Raw genomic sequence first — 16,905 nt, 5'->3', positions numbered from 1 at the left:
CAGGTGGAATAGAGGAAAAAAATATACATGTAAAGTTCTGATTTTCCAGTTTTTTTTTTTTTTGTTCTGTGAGCCCTAAGTGTTGCAAACATGCAGAGCATTAAGGGAGAGGCCTCTTTAACTTTTTATAAAGCAAACAATATTCCTTTTTTTTCCATAGTTAGAAACTCCATTCCCATTTTGGAAAAGAAATGACTGTCAAAACTACTTCACCTTACATGGAACAGAGAAGTAAGTACCTCATTTTGTCCTGTATTATTTCTTGTGGGGTTCCTTAGAAATTGTAGAAGGAAATATTGAAGATGAGAATCACATTTAAGTAAACAAGATTGAGAAGAGTAAGAGGCAGTCAGTCCCATTGCTCAACAGCAGAGAGTTGTTTTTTCCCTTTTCCCCACCTTTCACATGCTTTATGGACCCTGGTAGTCAGAAGAAAACCGAGCTCATATTACATCATTCTGCTTTTCCAGTTTTGTAATAGCGTTTTGGAGGAAAAATATTCTTGAGCAAAGTAGTCCCCAATTCCGCTCAAATTGTTCAGCATGATTCTCAACAATCTGACTTTATATAATGAAAGGAATCTGGAATAAGTTTATTCTTGAGGCTCCTAGTGGTTCTTTACTAGACTTTATATTTACGGTCTGGGTCATCATTTCTTTTCCCACATCTTGTGCTTTGATCTCATCCTCAGGCTAGACAAGTGCCTTATGAAGAGGAAAAAGAAGTTGGTTTACATACTACAGTAATTAAGAACTAAAAAGATGCTTTCCCAGCTGTTGCTTTGGAAGTCAAGTTTAGTTAGTGGCAAGGTGCCAATTTCCAATTAAAAATAAGATTTTTATTTAAACAGTGTAATGTGTTATATATGTCAATATTTTTAGCATTCTCTTTTTTAAAATTTCTTTTCCAATAACAAGGGTTCAAACCATCCATTATTAAAGGCTGAATCCTTTGACAATGACATAGCATTGTGTGTTTGTTCAGCTTTTGTTTGTTCATCATTTGTTAAGCTGAAATAAATCCCTTTCCCCTATTTTCCTAAATACTTCAAGGAAATTTTAGCTCAGATATGCTCATGTTTTTGCTTCATCTCCAAAAAAATTATTTTAAATACATGAACACACGCTTATGAATATACATGCTATATTTAAGTTTTAAAATTGAAGTTAAGGAAATAGGTACTAGTGTTAATTCAACACAACTTGATAGTAATTTAACATTTCTCTGTTCCTACCTTTCCTTATAATAGTAAAGATGTGTTTACCTAAATGAGGACATATAAGCACTTATCTTATCTTCCATAAAATGGTAGTGGAGGAACCCCAAGGATGACTTATTGGCCCAGTGAGAATTTGGTCTTGACTTTGGCTCATAGAAAAACTACGTTACTAGGAAAATGTGCCAGTATCTGAACATCGTGCTCAAGGAAAGAGTAAATACAATGGATGCTTTCTCCCAGATGGCACTAGTGGTAAAGAATCTGCCTGTCAATGCCAGAGACCCAAAAGACATGGGTTCTATCCCTGGGTCAGGAAGATCCCCTGGAGAAAGGCATGGCAACCTATTCCAGTATTCTTGTCTGGAAAATTCCATGGACTGACGAGCCTGGTGGACTACAGTCCATAGGGTTGGAAAGAGTTGGACATGACTGAGCATGCACACACTCATATCTGAACACCGTGCCCAAGGAAAGACTAAATACAATGGATGTTTTCTCTTTCCTTCTATAAAAACATTTTTTAAAGGATAATGGGCCCAAATCTTTATTTTTTAATAAATTTTTATTTAAAAATTTTTTATTATTTACTTATTTTATTTTTGTCTGAGCTGGGTCTTCCTTGCTGTGCAACAAGCTTTCTCTACATGCAATGAGTGGAAGCTGCTCTTAATTACAGCTCACTGGCTCAACAGTGCACTGGCTCCAATAATTGTGGCTCTGTCCCAACAGCAGGTGGAATCTTCGCAAACCAGGGATGGAACCCGTGTCTGCTGCATCGCAGGGCAGATTCTTAACTACTGGACTGCCAGGGAAGCCCCTAAACTTTTTAAAATGAAAGTTTACATGGTTTTCTCTTTAGGAAAAAAAAAAGAAAATATTTTCATCTCTTTGCTTTTTTCATCCCTCCTCCCCTGAATTTGGCTTCCTTCTGGGTCAGTGATGCTCAGTGCTTCTGAAGCTCTATTTGATCCAAGCTCAGGTTCTCATTGTCAGATAATTAACTTGGAATAGCAGCTGCCCTTGGCAGCTATGGCTTATGACTTGGAGATTGCTAAAAGACTGGGCAGAGCTTTATTCCACTGCCAAGTTGGGTATGTATAGTCGTGTGTATACACACATGTGTGAAATCAAAATAGCAATACATTTTTCCCCTCCTCAGATTGGTGTGTCTGACAAGTTATAATTGGAAAGATGGAAATTTGAATTTCAGTTTCAGGTAGGAAGTTAAGAAGTGGCTTGATATCTTAGTATAAGTCTAAGGGAAAACTATCTAACAGTCTTAGCTATTATGTTTTAAGTTAGAAAAGAATGAAGATGAGATAGTTGGATGGCATCATGGACTCAATAGACATGAGTTTGAGCAAACTCTGGGAGATAGTGAAGGACAGAGAAGCCTGGCAAGCTGCACTCCATGGTGTTGCAAAGAGTTGGACACAACTAAGCAACTGAACAACAACAAATAATAAAAGATGTCTTGAAAGAAGAAGAGTTTTGTTCTCTGGTGTTGCTTTAAATAGATTAGATAATCTGAATTTATCCACAAGGGAACTTATCTGCATTTTTCCAAGCCAGATTATCTAAAAGACATTAACCTCTCTTGTTCTAAAAGATTTTAGGAGTGAGGGAGGAAAGTTAAAAAAGTAGATTAGTGGAACAGATCACTAAAAATATCCTTTTGTCATACTGATGCAGCAAAAATTTAACTCTGTTCAAATGCAGCTCTCGGTTTATTTCTTGTCTACAGCCACTCATGGAGAAGGCAATGGCAAGCCACTCCAGTACTCTTGACTGGAAAATCCCATGGGTGGAGGAGCCTGGTGGGCTGCAGTCCATGGGGTCGCTAAGAGTTGGACACGACTGAGCGACTTCACTTTCACTTTTCACTTTCATACATTGGAGAAGGAAATGGCAACCCACTCCTGTGTTCTTGCCTGGAGAATCCCAGGGATGGGGGAGCCTGTTGGGCTAACGTTTATGGGGTCGCACAGAGTCGGACATGACTGAAGCGACTTAGCAGCAGCAGCACAGCGACTCAGTTGGTTACAGATAGAGAAAAAAAGTAGACCATTCTTGCTTATTCCATTTAATATTCATTACTCTTAAATTTTTGTCAGCAATTAGTGTTAATTGGCATTTCTATAATATTATTCTTCATTTGGGCTTCCCAGGTGGGTCTAGTGGTAAAGAATCTGCCTTTCAATGCAGGAGACAAGAGCCATGGGTTCAGTCCTTGGGTCAGGAAGATATCCTGGAGAAGGAAATGGTAATCCCATCTAGTATTCTTGCTTGGAAAATCCCATGAACAGAGGAGCCTAGTGGGCTCTAGTCTACAGGGTCACAAGGGGTTGGACACAGCTGAAGTGGAACAAGCAAACAAGCATGCTTCATTTGTCCAATTGACAGTCAGAAATGACTTCTGCAAATTTCCTTTTCTTTTCTCAAAGCTTCAACAGTTTCTCTTCCTTGTTCCCTTGCCCTGACAATATTACATTCCAAGTCATTCAGAAACTAGAAGCCATCAGCTGTCAGAAAAGAATTTCTATGAGTTCCTACCATCACAGGTACCCAATGCACTTTGTATCCCTGCCCTCATATTTGACTTCTATCAGTTAGGATGGACTATTCATGCTCTAGCCTAAGGACAATCCCTCCACTTGAGTTCTAGATCCATCTCTTTTACCTATCCAAGGACATTGCTCTAGGTATTCTGCCTTCATTTTTGTTAATCGTCTGTGTTTTATTGCCTACTTCATCATCCCCATCGCCACACCAATGGGCTGTAGTTTCTCCCATTACAAGAAACAAGAAAAGGATTAAATATCTACTCCTTTCTATTCTATTTTTCTTTCTTCACATTAACAACAAAGCAAACAGTGGCCTAAACTCTGATTCCTATCTTCCAATATACTAATGAACACATTTCAATAAGACTTGCCTCCCAACATAAATTGCTCTTGTCCAGCGAAGTTAAAAGCTAACTTCTCGGCAGCACGTAATCAAACTGTTACCCTTCATTTCTTGGAAATGCTGCCTCCTCTGATATTTAAGACACCACCTCACTCCTCTGGATTACTTCCTTCCCTTTTTAACATTCTAATCCTTATCAGTCTCCTGCTTATCTTCAGGATCTCTTAGTGCCTCTGGGCTTAATCTTTCCACATGTTCTCTCTACACTCACATACTCATGTTGAATTCCGATTATGTGCTGAAAATGCCTACAGTTGGATCTTCAGCCTGAATCATTTCCCTGCTTCTGGAAGATCCCCTGGAGAAGGAAATGGTAACCCACTCCAGTATTCTTGCCTGGAGAATCCCATGGACAGAGAAGCCTGGTAGGCTACAGTCCACAGGGTCGCAAAGAGTCGGACACGACTGAGCGACGGAACGGAACGGATAGTCATTGTCATTGGAAGGACTGATACTGAAGCTGAGGCTTCAGTCTTTGGCCACCTGATGAGAACAGACAGTTCATTGGAAAAGATCATGATAGTGGGAAAGAATGAAGGCAGAAGGAGAAGAGGCCAGAGGATGAGATGAAAGGATGGCATCACTGATTCAATGGACATGACTTGGGCAAACTCTGGGAGAAAATGAGGGACAGGAGGGCCTGGCATGCGGTCATCCATGGGGTCACAAAAACTGGACATGACCTAACAACTAAACAACAGCAACAACATAGCCGTTGTCATTAATCCACATGATAATCAGTAGAATATCCACAAGATATCAAAAATCTACCCTCCCTCCACTCCAAAGCACATTACCCTGCTTTCTGACAATCTTTCTCCTTTCAATAACTAGGAATCCCGTTCTTTTAGTTGCTTAGGCTAAATATCTTGGCAGAAGCTTGACTCTTTTCTTTCTCTTGCATCTAACCCATCAGCAAGTTCTCCAGTTCTATCTTCAAATATTAAGAATCTCATCAGTTTTCATTATCTATACTCTATCAACCCAGTCCAAACCTCCATCATTTATCTTCCTGGATCATTTCCTGAGCTCTTTAACTGGTATCTCTGCCTCTGCCATCTCTCTTTGTTGCAGGAAAGGGAACCCCTTCCAGGGCTCAAAAGCAGGCTCTTGTCTAACACTCAGGAATGAATTGTCCCAGGAGATACACATGCCTACAAAGCAAGAAACTTCATTGCAAAGAGGTACCCAGGTGGAGAGCAGGAGGGTAAGGAAACCCAGGAGGACTGCTCTGCCATGTGGCTTGAAGTCTCAGGTTTTATGGTGATGGGATTAGTTTCTGGGTTGTCTCTGGCCAATTATTCTGACTCAGGGTCCTTCCTGGTGGCACATGCATTGCTCAGCTAAGAGGGATTCGTTGAGGATGATTCTGGGAGGTGGTAGGACACACAGTGTCTCCTTTTGATCTTTCCTGTATTTTTCCAGTTGGTGGTGGCTTGTTAGTTCTATGTTCCTTACTAGGATCTCCTGTTGTAAAATAACTGATGCAAATGCTTATTATGGTATAATATGCCTGGCCAGGGTGGGTGGTTTCCCACCTAACACCTTCAACACTTTATCCTAAACTTAGAAGGTGGTGTGTTCTGTGCTGTGCTAAGTCGTTCAGTCATGTCTGACTCTTTGCAACCCCATGGACTGTAGCTCTCCAGGCTCCTCTATCCATGGGGATTCTCCAGGCAAGAATATTGGAGTGGGTTGCAATGCCCTCCTCTAGGGGATCTTCCCAAACCAGGGACTGAACTCAAGTCTCTCACATTGCAGGTGGGTTCTTTACCATCTGAGCCACCAGGAAAACCCTAAAAAGCAGCATAATTCTTTTTCTTTTTTTTAAAGTTAGATCATGGCTTTTTTGTTTTTACAAAAATCATCCAATCATTTTCCACCTCCCTCAGAGTGAAAACCAGAAAACCAGAGTTCTCCCAGGGTTTTCCAAGGCTATGTCCAATTTGGCAGTTTTTTTACTTCATCACCTAACATCTTCCTTATACAGCCCACTTTAAACACCTAGTCTTACCTCTTTGCTGGTTTTCTGATAGTCTAGCCATGATTCCCTCGCAGGGATTTCTCACCTGCTGTTTCCTCACTCTTTCAGGCCCCTCCTTCCTATTGAGGTATTTGGTTTCTGGCCAGAAAACTTGTATGTGCTTTTTCAGGCCTGACCATAACAATTACAAAGGCTTTTTCTGTCAGGTGTCATGGGGAAACACTGCCCTTCCCATACCAGAGTTTGTACACAGCTAGTGCATTAGTCTCTAAAGGAAATTGTATTATAGTATACAAGGACTATATATATATGTGTGTGTATATATATATATATATATACATAATGTATATAGTATACAAGGACTGGTGCTGAGAAAACTGGTCAACCACTTGTAAAAGAATGAAACTAGAACACTCCCTAACACCATACACAAAAATAAACTCAAAATGGATTAAAGATCTAAATGTAAGACCAGAAACTATAAAACTCCTAGAGGAGAACATAGGCAAAACACTCTCCGACATAAGTCACAGCAGGATCCTCCATGACCCACCTCCCAGAATATTGGAAATAAAAGCAAAAATAAACAAATGGGACTTAATTAAAATTAAAAGCTTCTGCACAGCAAAGGAAACTATAAGCAAGGTGAAAAGACAGCCTTCAGAATGGGAAAAAATAATAGCAAATGAAGCAACTGATAAAGGATTAATCTCAAAAATATACAAGCAACTCCGGCAGCTCAATTCCAGAAAAATAAACGACCCAATCAAAAAATAGGCTAAAGAACTAAACAGACATTTCTCCAAAGAAGACATACAGATGGCTAACAAACACATGAAAAGATGCTCAACATCACTCATAATTAGAGAAATGCTAATTAAAACCACAATGAGGTATCATTTCATGCCAGTCAGAATGGCTGCTATCCAAAAGTCTACAAGCAATAAATGCTGGAGAGGGTGTGGAGAAAAGAGAACCCTCTTACACTGTTGGTGGGAATGCAAACTAGTACAGCAACTATGGAGAACAGTGTGGAGATTCCTTAAAAAACTGGAAATAGAACTGCCATATGACCCAGCAATCCCACTCCTGGGCATACACACCGAGGAAACCAGAATTGAAAGAGACACATGTACCCCAATGTTCATCACTGCACTGTTTATAATAGCCAGGACATGGAAGCAACCTAGATGTCCATTGGCAGATGAATGGATAAGAAAGCTGTGGTACATTTACACAATGGAGTACTACTCAGCAATTAAAAAGAATGCATTTGAATTAGTTCTAATGAGGTGGATGAAACTGGAGCCTATTATACAAAGCGAAGTAAGCCAGAAACAAAAACAACAATATAGTATATTAACACACATATATGGAATATAGCAAGAGGATAACGATAACCCTGTATACGAGACAACAGCAGAGACTTGGATGTGTGGAGCAGTCTTTTGGACTCTGTGGGAGAGGGCGAGGGTGGGATAATTTGGGAGAATGGATTGAAACATGTATATTATCATATGTGAAACGAATCTGATGTGGTTGGGGGCTCCCCACCTCAACACTCTGTGGATTTAAGAGGCTGTTTCTTCCGGAAGTGTATAAATTAGCCTGGGATAGAACCTGCACGCTGAATTTACTAATTAAGAAATGAGAAACCAGAACTATAAAGGTGGCATAGAAATAAAAAAAAAAATAAGGACTATAATATATATATGTATAAAAGAACTCTGGCCCCTCTGGTCAGCCATGTTATTACTCAGATTTGTGGTCCTAACACAGCCACCTTCATCTTTAGGTCTCTTTGAGATGCTCAAATCATTGCCCTTAAGTGCCTCTGCTTATAACTCCTTATGGGGGAAAGAGAAACCTTGAAAATATTTTTTCCAGTTGTGAATTAATAATTGGTCCTTTATACTCCTAGCCCTCCCATCCCTTTTCCAACCCTCAAGTTCATAAAAATGAAGAAGACTTTGGTGGGAGGTGGCAGAAGAACTCCTTCAAGACTGAGAGAACTTCTATGTGTGTAGTGTGCCAGTCCATGGGGAAAAACGAAATGAGGAGAGAAGATTTCTCTGATTTTAACCTCTTGCTTATACTTTTGCAGTAAATGCTTAAAAGATCCATTGTTACTTTTTTTAGGCTTGCTGCTAATTCATTTATTTTGAATGCATGCTGAGTCACTAAGAGTTGTGTTTAACTCTTTGCAGCCCCATGGACTGTAGCCCATCAGGCTCTATATGGGATTCTACAGGCAAACATGCTGGAAGGGTTTGCCATTTCCTCCTCCAGGGAATCTTCCCTACTAAGGGACCGAACCTGCGTCTCCTGCAGCAATACCTAACAATTTGTTTCTCTCCAGCTCAGCTGAGGTTCTGACACCTCTTACCTAAATGGCTCAAGTTCAAATGTCTCTTTCTAATATAGTTTTGCTGACCAATTAATTTAAAATTATTTCCTTACAGAACTTCCAGTATTTCCCCCCGCTCTGTTTTTCTTCCTAAGCAACTATCCTCCCCCGCCGCCGCCAAGTCGCTTCAGGCGTGTCCGACTCTGTGCGACCCCATAGATGGCAGCCCACCAGGCTCCCCCGTCCCCGGGATCCTCCAAACAAGAACATTGGAGTGGGTCGCCATTTCCTTCTCCAATGCTTGAAAGTGAAAAGTGAAAGTAAAGTCGCTCAGTCGTGTCCAACTCTTAGTGACCCCATGGACTGCAGCCCACCAGGCTCCTCCGTCCATGGGATTTTTCAGGGAAGAGTACTGGAGGCACCTATCCTCATAATGACTATGTTTTTGTCCTTATTTTTTTATTGTGAGTTTTCTGTCACTTAAGTACAATATATCCCCAACATTATGATTTGAATTGTGAATTTTTTTGAGTTGTGAATTTTCAAAGATGTGGATATGATTTCCATCACCATCACACCTGATGCAGCTTGTCCCCCATCTGTTGCTGATGACTCTTCATCTCTACAATCTTCCACTTCTCTCCTCCTCTTCCTGCCTGTTCACTGGATGCCAGCCCCTGTATGCCAGCTGTTGTACTGGACTACTGTGCTTTTCCGGTACTGTACTGAGTACTGTGCAGTACCAGGTAAGATTAAAAATGTTTTATTTTTGTTTTTAACGTATTATTTGTGTGAAAAGTATTGTAAAACTATCACAGTAAAGTACTATATAGCCAATTGTGTTAGCTGGGTACCTAGGCTAACTTTATTGAACTTATGAACAAATTGGACTTGGAACTCATTTGCATGTATGGTACTTGTTGTATAAAGTTTATGAGATCAGCAGTTTCAGATTTGCACATTTGTATCATCAATTTCTGGAAAAGTACCTGGTTTTTATGAAGTATACAACAAAAAGTTGTTGAATGAATTATTCAGAAGGGGCAGGAGAAAAATGCAGGCTGCAGAGGTAAAGTGATGCTTCATTCTTTGCCTACCAATGGTTGGAAAACTCTGACTTCGGTTACCCTTTCTCCACCCCTAGGTCAACTGAGGATCTCCTAATTATACTTGGAATATAAACTAAATAAATCCTCAAGGACTTTTACCCACTATCCTGAGATGTCTACTAGTATCTGAGTCTACTCAAAGCATGTGGAAATTGACTAGGAAAGTCTCACAGAGTTTATACTGGTTAGCAATAGTTGTATGAGAGGCAGTTTAATATTGCAAGGCCTTAAGTTGATGAGTTGAGATCAACTCAGAATATCAGGTTTGATTTAGGGCAATCGTCCTATCACAAAACCACAGTTGCATTTTGAGAATGGGGGATATTGATATTATTTTTTATCATAACCCAATTGGCAGCATATGAAAATTTCTTAAATAGTTTAAAAACAGTTTTAATAGCTTTTAAATCTGTATACACATTTACAAGTTATAATAAAAAGGCCTACTGACACCAGAATTTAAGATAAATCCAATCATAAATCTTTATCTTTTAAAATATTTGTGTTCTTTGGACATCTCCCTGTAAATACATTTATTTCATTTAATTTTCCATACTACATAATTCTTTCATTCAAGAATTTTTAACAACTTCAAAATTGTACTTTTGAACAAATTTATTATAGTATTTTAGTTTGAGAATTCTTTGGCTATTTATAGAGTTTGGAGACTTCTGTATCCAAATTATAAGACCATTCAAATTTTCTCTAGGTTAGAAACAGTTCAGCTTTCTTTTTGTGGCAGGTACTATCTACACTATTTATACTAAAAATTAGTTTAGTCAACCATTCATTTAAAATTATTTTTTTGAGTATTTTTAAATTTCTGGATGCTTTCTTAGTCACCGGTGGTGAACAATACAGAACCCAAAGGGAGAGATAGACCAGCAAGCAAATAGCTAACAATTTCAGATACTGTGATTTTTAAAACATGTAACAACAGATAATAGGAACATTGGGCATTATGAAGAAAGTAAAATTATTTGATTCCTAGAGTTAACATAGCGTAGACAGGAAGATAAATATTTAATATCTAAATGAGTGTGTGTGAAAGTCAGTCAATCATGTCCAACTCTGCAACCTCATGGACTGTAGCCCACCAGGTTTCGCTGTCCATGGAATTCTACAAGCAGGAATACTGGAGTAGGTACCCATTCCTTTTTCCAGGGGATCATCCCAATCAGAGATAGAACCTGGGTATCTTGCATTGCAGGTAGATTCTTTACCGTCTGAGCCCCCAAGAAAGTCCAGTATTTAAATATGAGTGTTTACATGTCTAAATATATGTATAGACAGATAGTCAGAGACAGAATGAGAGACTGTAGAAAGACGTTCAGAAGGAGCCTTTGTGTATGTGTAGTATTTCCAAGGGCCTATGTGAGAAAGAGGAGTGAATCATATGAAATAATACGTAGGAATATTTTGCTTAGAGAAAGGTATGCCAGAAAGAAGATTAAAAAAAAAAAAAAGGAATATGTGAAGCCCATAGAGGTGGTAGAAGAGCACAGAACATAGCTTATTCAGGAAAATATAGTTCATTGTGACTGAAGATTAGGAACAGCAGACAGAAGAGTTGGAGTTGAAGTAGATTTAACCTAGAAAGAGATAAAGCAGAAGAAAAGGACAAAGCATGTAGGGTCTCAAATTTTGGAGAAGAATTTGGACTTAGTTAATTACTAACGTACTGTGTGTATATGTATGTATTCTAAAGGTAGTAGGAAATCATTGAAGAGTTTTTAGCAAGGAAGTGGTATAATTCCACTTATTCTAGATTGCATCTCTGCAAAGAAATATGGGAGAGAAAAATGATGGAGACAAATGAATAAATTAGTATTTTTGTACAAAAGGAATTTTGTATCTTCAAGAGTTGATTGTTTCAGTCCAAAGTGAAACTTAGGGTACCATTCAGCATTTTAAAAGTTGTGATGTGTGGTGCCAATCTTGGTAAGTGAAAATGCATAGTATAAGCAAATGAAAGTGACTCAGGTAACAACAGGAAAATAACTGGGCACTTTAGAGCTACAATATATATAATTTTTTAATGCACTGAAATAAAGTAACATGCTAAATCTTCGATCTAGGTCCATGTAAGCCCTCCAAATATTTTAACATTTCTTTATCTATCTACAGAAGACACTTAACGGTCTCAATGTTATGTTCTGCTCAATTTCCGTATAGTGTAGTATTAAAGGACCTTGTATTGAGGGTCCGCAGTTACAAATTATGGCAAAATGAGTCTAGAAAATTGCCAGACCGTATATTCTTCTCTGGGCATTGTCTCTGCACTCTTTTAGAGTTTGCACCATCCATACTCAGAACTACATACTTCATCATGCTAAGAAATTCTTAAGTTGAAATTTACAGATAATCATGTACGACTCCCCTTCCCAGTCATTTGTATGTTAGAACAACCAAAGACTATCTCAAAACTGAGTTTGCTTTGTCATTTGCTCTTTGAATTTGACCTTTAAATTATATGAATACACTGTTTATGCATTTCATTTTCCATCCTCAAAAACCATTCTGTGAAATCAATTCAATAATTATTTTCTTGTGGCAATAAAGCTGAATAAACACGTAGGATATCTGCTAACTGTAAGCAAGATTTTCTTTTTTTTTTGAAGTCCTATATCTATCCATGGGAAGAGATATATCCAGTTTAGGGTAGGGGAGTGACTCAGGTTAATTTCATGCAGATCATTTCCTCCTTTTTTCTGTATATTTCAGTCCTAAATTAATACACTAGGTGCTCTGCAGCCAGCGTGGTTGCACATTGATCTTGGCCAGCTTGTTTACAGTGTTTTGGCAAGTTGCTGATGTACTTCTCCCCGGGGATAGAGCAGGGGTTAATTGCTGTTAAACTCTCAGTGCCAAGTAATGGTTCAGCCTCTCTGCTACATTAAAGATGACACTAATAAGGAAAGAGTGCAGTGGATTGCTCTATGTTGAAAATTGGACTTGTGGTGACAGAAACTTGGAGCAGAGCTGATGTAATAGGAAGACCATAATGTAATTATAACTGCTGAACATGTGTCATACCAAGTTAAATGATACATTAATGAATCAAAACAGGTGATGAAGTGTTGCTCTTTCAGCGGATAGAGGTGCTTTCAAGGTTAGATTGCTATTAATTTAATAATCTGTAATATGGATATTCTTCAAATCACAGATGAAATCAACCTTAATGCTTTCATATAACATTGCTTCTTGAGTTTCAAAGAGATAAGATAAAAGAAACAAAGCAAAAGTGAGCAGAGTTCAATGCAACTCATTCTGTGTTTAATTTTGTAAGAAAGGGTTTTACATTGTAAGGTGAGTGGTTGCCCAAGGCCTTCTTCTTGTCCCGGTAGACTACTAGATCATTTTAATCCACATCTAGCCAGCTAGTAATTTGCCAGGGAACAGAGACCTGTAGAAGAAAACAACTATTTCTTTTCAAACAGACATTTCTATATTATTGATGTATAATACTTTAATGTGACTTAAGTTCACAAAATAGGTAAAATATTATAATGTCCCTGAAATCTTCTAATCTACTTTGGTACATTTTTTTTTTCTGTATTTTTCTAAGTATCTGTAAAATTTTTAAACCCATTTCCTCATTAGTTTTAAAATTTATAAACAATAATAGATTACATACTATTCATTATTTTTAAATATTCTACTTTAATTCTCTTTTGGTAATACCACTCTCATTTCTAATTTCTTCAGAGCTTTCAGGAGACTGATATTTTTACTTGTACTTAGCACTTAGGGCCTCAAATATAGATTTATTTTGAAAAATAAATAAATTTGCTTTCTTTTTTAAAGAATCTAAAAATTCAGCATATTATTCTATTGAACTCCATTTTGCAAATAAATTTATTAACAGAATGCATTTGGAAAGTTTGACCTAACTTATGTAGATTTCCATTATGTAATGTACAATTTGGGCTTCCCATGTGGAGCTAGTAGCAAAGAATATACCTGCCAATGCAGGAAACATAGGAGACACGGTTTCTATCCCTGGTTTGGGATACCCTGGAGGAGGGCATGGCAATCCACTTCGGTATTCGTGCCTGGAGAATCCCATGGACATAGGAGCCTGACGGGCTATAGTCCAAAGAGTTGCAAAAAAGAGTCAGACATGACTGAAGCGACTTAGCATGCACACAATGTACAATTTAATTTTCCCATATATTATCTTCTTTCAATGACAAATAGTTATTGTTATTTGGTGTTATTTCACCAGTGATTGAATACAGTTGCAAAGGTATATAGATGATTGATTCTTTCAAACAAAGGAACATTATTTTAAGAGGCTAGAAAATAAATGGGTGCTTTTAAAAATAAAAGTAAAATAATCATGTCATACCTGTCTTTTAAAAGATATTAATTATAAAATTTATTCCTATAGTAGAGTTCCAGTGTTAATTAAATATTTGTGCTTATTCTCAAAAAAATTAAGCAGATTTCAATTTTGAAGGATAGCAGAATATGCTAGCTCAAAATACAGTTTGCCTTCTGTATTCATAGGATCTGCATAAGCAGATTTATCCAAATGCAAATGAAAAATACTTGGGAAAAAATTCCAGAAACTTCTGAAAAGCAAAACTTGAATTTGCCATGACCCAGTAACTATTTACATACCATTTACATTGTATTTGCAAATATTTACATAGCAATTATGGTGTACTAATTATCATAAGTAATCTAGAGATGTTTTAAATTATAAAGGAGAATGTGCATACGTTAACTGCAAACACTACACCATTTTATATAAGAGACTTGAGTATTCATGACTGGTATCTGCTAGGGGTCCTGGAACCAATTCACTGTTGATACAGAGGGATGACTCTATATCACTTTGGTCTATTGATTACTATGAGCTGTATGCATTTGAAAAATAGCAAGTATTGCGGTGAGGTGGAAAGCTTTCTCTAAACTTTTATCTGCTTATAGAGAGATCCTCCAAAAAGAAATTCAATTGTCATAAGCCCAGTGAGTTTCACTAACCAAGGAAGGCTGACCCATTACAGGAGAGAAAACTAGAAGTTAACACCACACCCAGACAAACTTTGTCACAAACTATCACGTATCCCATCTGTTCTTCTAAATGTCCATTTATCTTCCTTAAAATTCACTTACTCTCTCTTAGATTTACATCCTCCCTCTTTTTCCCCTGTTTCGATGGTACTTAAGCCTGAGCTCTAAGACACCTTGGATGAATTACTCATCTTTTCTTGTGTGTCTCGAAAGTATACATGAAGCATGCATATTAATAAACTTCTGTTTGGTTTTCTCTTGTTCCTCTTTTATTACAGAAGTCTCAGTTAAGACCTCTGAAAGATAGAGGTAAAATTATTTTTCCTCCTTTATAATATCATCAGTTTTATTATCTTGGTTAATATTATTAACAATAAATGCATTTACTTGCAACAAAGATTATTAAGAAAATATAATTTGCTTTTTGTTTGTATTTTAATCATTTTCATACAAATTAACCAGTTCATAACAGTCATGGAAACATGGAACTTTAAAAACAAGCAAACAAACAAACAAAAAACAAGTTTTGTGTTTTGTTTTTTTCCAGTTCAGTTCAGTCGCTCAGTCGTGTCCGACTCTCCGCGACCCCATGAATCACAGCACGCCAGGCCTCCCTGTCCATCACCAACTCCCGGAGTTCACTCAAACTCATGTCCACAGAGTCGGTGATGCCATCCAGCCATCTCATTCTCCGTCGTCCCCTTCTCCTCCCGCCCCCAACCTTTCCCAGCATCAGAGTCTTTTCCAGTGAGTCAACTCGTCGCATGAGGTGGCCAAAGTATTGGAGTTTCAGCTTTAGCATCAGTCCCTCCAATGAACATCCAGGATTGATCTCCTTTAGAATGGACTGGTTGGATCTCCTTGCAGAATAAGGGACTCTCAAGAGTCTTCTCCAACACCACAGTTCAAAAGCATTGATTCGTCGGCGATCAGCTTTCTTCACAGTCCAACTCTCACATCCATACATGACCACGGGAAAAACCATAGCCTTGACTAGACGGACCTTGGTTGGCAAAGTAATGTCTCTGCTTTTTAATATACTATCAAGGTTGGTCATAACTTTCCTTCCAAGAAGCAAGCGTCTTTTAATTTCATGGCTGCAATCAGCATCTGCAGTGATTTTGGAGCCCAAAAAAACAAAGTCTGACACTGTTTCCACTGTTTTTCCATCTATTTCCCATGAAGTGATGGGACCAGATGCCATGATCTTTGTTTTCTGAATGTTGAGCTTCAAGCCAACCTTTTCACTCTCCTCTTTCACTTTCATCAAGAGGCCTTTGAGTTCCTCTTCACTTTCTGCCATAAGAGTGGTGTCATCTGCATATCTGAGGTTATTGATATTTCTCCCGGCAATCTTGATTCCAGCTTGTGTTTCTTCCAGCCCAGCGTTCCTCATGATGTACTCTGCATATAAGTTAAATAAGCAAGGTGACAATATACAGCCTTGACGTACACCTTTTCCTATTTGGAACCAGTCTGTTGTTCCATGTCCAGTTCTGACTGTTGCTTCCTGACCTGCATACAGGTTTCTCAAGAGGCAGGTCAGGTGGTCTGGGATTCCCATCTCTTTCAGAATGTTCCACAGCTTATTGTGATCCACACAGTCAAAGGCTTTGGCATAGTCAATGAAGCAGAAATAGATGTTTTTCTGGAACTCTCTTGCTTTCTCCATGATCCAGCGGATGTTGGCAATTTGATCTCTGGTTCCTCTGCCTTTTCTAAAACCTGCTTGAACATCTGGGAGTTCACGGTTTACATACTGCTGAAGCCTGGCTTGGAGAATTTTGAGCATGACTTTACTAGCGTGTGAGATGAGTGCAATTGTGCGGTAGTTTGAGCATTCTTTGGCATTGCCTTTCTTTGGGATTGGAATGAAGACTGACCTCTTCCAGTCCTGTGGCCACTGCTGAGTTTTCCAAATCTGCTGGCATATTGAGTGCAGCACTTTCACAGCATCATCTTTCAAGACTTGAAATAGCTCCACTGGAATTCCATCACCTCCACTAGCTTTGTTCGTAGTGATGCTTTCTAAGGCCCACTTGACTTCACATTCCAAGATGTCTGGCTCTAGGTCGGTGATCACATTATCGTGACTATCTTGGTCGTGAAGATCTTTTTTGTACAGTTCTTCTGTGTATTCCTGCCACCTCTTCTTAATATCTTCTGCTTCTGTTAGGTCCATACCATTTCTGTCCTTTATCGCGCCCATCTTTGCATGAAATGTTCCCTTGGAATCTCTAATTTTCTTGAAGAGTTC

The sequence above is a fragment of the Moschus berezovskii genome, chromosome 6 (genome assembly GCF_049115385.1).
Source record: "Moschus berezovskii isolate FMDL1 chromosome 6, NW_MosBer_1.0, whole genome shotgun sequence".
NCBI classification, from domain to species: domain Eukaryota; kingdom Metazoa; phylum Chordata; class Mammalia; order Artiodactyla; family Moschidae; genus Moschus; species Moschus berezovskii.
Note: the sequence above shows the minus strand (reverse complement) of the source record.